This window comes from Apium graveolens, chromosome 2 (assembly GCF_009905375.1).
Source record: "Apium graveolens cultivar Ventura chromosome 2, ASM990537v1, whole genome shotgun sequence".
In the NCBI taxonomy this organism is placed as follows: domain Eukaryota; kingdom Viridiplantae; phylum Streptophyta; class Magnoliopsida; order Apiales; family Apiaceae; genus Apium; species Apium graveolens.
The window spans coordinates 198,467,976-198,471,591 of record NC_133648.1 but is presented as its reverse complement, the minus strand read 5'-3'; the positions used below and the strand labels follow the sequence as shown (position 1 = coordinate 198,471,591).

The 3,616-nt window shown below is 39.3% G+C and overlaps 1 non-coding gene across 1 annotated transcript; it reads right to left on the bottom strand.

The window, feature by feature from the left end:
- Positions 1-3,271: 3,271 nt before the first annotated feature.
- On the bottom strand, positions 3,272-3,378 carry LOC141709631 (small nucleolar RNA R71). The gene has a single exon (XR_012570196.1). It is a non-coding gene; the product is annotated as a small nucleolar RNA R71 (small nucleolar RNA).
- Between the last annotated feature and the right edge of the window lie 238 nt (positions 3,379-3,616).

Genomic DNA, 3,616 nt, shown 5'->3' with positions numbered 1-3,616 from the left:
CCACTTCTTCTGATCACTAGGAAATCACCTTGTGTTACCACCTCTCCCATACAATAGGATTCGTAGTTACAAATAACAATGGTGTGGTGTAGTGTACATGTGCTTTACCTTTTTCCTCCTCCCTGCTATTTCTCCCCCTTAGTTGAGGAATCCTCCAAACTATTATATAAGCTTTTATCTCCCCCTTTGAGAAGGAATGTATGTTATTTTCTGAAGGTGTTCTCATATTTCATTTGGTTGGAAAAGAAATAACAAGTCATAGTCTGATCAACCATGTCCTTTTAAATTCTGGAAAATGGCTTCACTATTGATCAACATATTCACCAATCTTCCCAACTCCTTATACCTCTCAACTGTGAGATCACCAATGTTACCAATTGTTAGCTCCCAACTTGTCCCGAAGTATTCTAATCCAATCTATAAATGTTAGGTCCCTAAGAGTTAGGTTCCAATCATAAACAGATTCGAGACCCAAAGTATCAAGAACCATGTTTAGGGATAGGGAATGGGATATGGTGTTTCTTTTTCGTCCTCACTGTGAGTGTGTGATTCTGTTTCGTGTATCTCACAAGTGTTTCACTCTTCTCTCCACTCGTGTTTACATTCATTCTCACAAGTGTATCACTCATCTCATAGCTCCAAAATCCAGTTGTACCTACAAGGACAATCACCTTAGCCATCCTTAAGGAGGTCACAGGTGGTGCAATGGGAGTTCGTAAATCCTATCCTTGTTAAACTCGTCAGATGAATCTGAGTCATAATCTACAAGTTTCTAGTTTCCCTTTTAGGGTTCCAGATTTGAACTCTGGGAAGGTAAACGATGATCCAAAGAATTTAGCATAAAGATCAAAGTTTCCTTCTAATGTCTGACATTTCCTTGTGACTCATCAGGTAATATCCGAATCATTGTCAATAAGTTGTCGATCTGCACCTATGTCAGATCCATTATCCACAGATGCATCCAGGTTTATTAGTCCTGGGGAGATAGACACTGACCACTGGCATATGGCTATTGGATCAGTATCCTCTCCTAACACCGGTAAAGGCAATTGGTCTATTAAAGAACCTTGAACAATCGAATCTGACCGTAAAATGGTCGAAACTCTTGTTTCCGTCAACTCATCCTTTGTGTGTGAAACCTTTCCTTGTGCATCAAGAATTGTTTATGTTTAAGGTGGTGACACTGGATAAGTGGCATCTTATACCACTTGAATGTCTTATAATGGCTTGAATTGATGTCTTAAAATCAAGTATTTTGTGTATTTGATGCGTTTTTCTAGTGTTTGTGCATTTCAGGGTATAACTTGTGTTTCTGGGGAGATCTCATTAGGAATAAGCCTAGGGGAGTGCTTGGCATTGGATGTGGGAAGTTAGGAGCAGAACGCAGCAGAAAACGGGAGCAGAATAATAATTTTTCCAGTAAGCAGCTGGGCGCCCACTCAGGAAAGCTGGGCGGCCGCTCAGGATTGTTGGGCGGCCGCTCAGGGGCGTAATTTTTTATACTGATTTTTTACAGTCCTTATTTTGTTGGACTTCTGACTCCTGAGATGGCTGGGTCTTGTGGGCTTCTATATAAGTAGTTTTCGGAGACGTTTCACATAATTGTGGTATCAATCAAGGAGCAAGGAGAGAAGGAAGAAGACCATTTTAGCACATCGCAATGAAGAAGAGGAAGCATACGTTTTCTTGTAATTCTTTTATTCATTGTATCAATGGATGCTAGTTTTCTTTACTTTAAACCTTATTAATCTTGTGACGTACTCTGGTTTTAATAAGTATTTTTATTAGTTTATCTTGTGTGTTATTATCATGTTTCCATAAGAACCCATGGTGACGATGAGTTCTATCATGGGCTAATCATGATCATGGGATCGTAACGGATTTACTATGGAATTCTTTAGTTAGTTGTTTAATACCTTAGTATGTGATGATTGAATGATATCTAGCATAGGTTATGCTTATTCGTCTTATGTGTGTCGCGAACATATAAGATAGGGTGTTAATCTCTTGTGAAGCGACGGTGGATCTTGAGATTTAGAACTTGCCATGCTAGCATAGGTTCATGTATGTGTATGCATAATTAGTGGGTAACTCTAACCGTTTTACTTGCCCTGTGTAATCATAAGGAATAACTTGTGCTTATATCTTTATGTTGTCAAATTCTGTAGACATATAGGGTCTCAACATAATTTATGCCTATTCAACTTCTATCTTAATTGTTGATGTTTGGTAGAATGGTATTAGTATAACGAAAGTTGGCTTTAATCAGTTTCATGTTGTTCGATTAATATCATCACTGTTTCATGCTAAGGTTAATAACGATAACTATTGAAGGAAGTAGTAATGAAGTTATGATATCATGTGTGTTTAATATTGTTAATTCAAGTGTCAATTAAGTGTTCAATTCTCGTAGTTAATTGTAGTTAATAATTAGTTAATCAAATCTAAGTGTTATTGTCTTGACATTGAGAAGTAATCATACATTGGTGAGTAAGTGTTAATTGAATATAATTAGTCTGAGTCTCTGTGGGAACGAACTAGAATTTATTATATATTACTTGCGAACGCGTATACTTGCGTGAATTATTAGCACATGTTTTGTGCTTAACAAGTTTTTGGCGCCGCTGCCGGGGACTCGGCGTATTTGTTTAGTTTATGTACTTCCCATCAGTGGTCATTAGGACTCATTGATTAAGATGTGTTACTTATTGTTTTCGGTTGTGTTTCAGGTACTTTAGCGAGCGTTTACGCAAACACGTTCTCGTACTCGCAAGAGGACTTTAGATACAGCTGTGGAGACAGACTCAGTTCTTGATATTCCGGAGAAGATAGATTTTGAAGATTCGGATAAAGAGAGTGAGCAGAAAGAACCAATAATCATGGGTGATCGTATAGTTCCGGCAGATCCAGCTCTTATGGACTTTTCTCGGCCTAAAATTGATGACATTCAGTCAAGCATCCTTCATCCGGCTATTCAGGCTAACACTTTTGAAATCAAGCCGGGCACCATTCAGATGGTGCAGAATTCTGTTTCTTTCGGAGGTGCTACGACTGAAGTCCCAACATGCACATCAGGAATTTTGTCGAGATCTGTAGTACTTTCAAATATAATGGTGTGACTGATGAGGCTATCAAGCTGAGGCTTTTCCCATTCTCTCTGAGGGATAAAGCTAAGGACTGGTTACATTCTGAACCAGCTGGGTCCATCACTACTTGGCAAGATCTTGCGCAAAAGTTTCTAGTAAAGTTCTATCCAATGGCGAAGACTGCAGCTATGAGGAGTGCTCTTACTCAGTTTGCGCAGCAACCAACAGAATCTATGTGTGAAGCTTGGGAGCGCTACAAGGAGATGTTGAGAAAGTGTCCACATCATGGTATACCTGACTGGATGGTGATTACTAGTTTCTATAATAGTTTATGGGCTCAATCTCGGCCCATGCTCGATGCAGCAGCTAGAGGCGCCTTGTGGGACAAAAGCTATACTGAGGCTTATAATCTTATTGAAACTATGGCTGCAAATGAGCATCAAAACCCAATTCAAAGGATAATGCCTGGGAAGGTAGCAGGTATTCTGGAAGTTGATGCAGCTACAGTTATTGCAGCGCAGCTCCAAGCG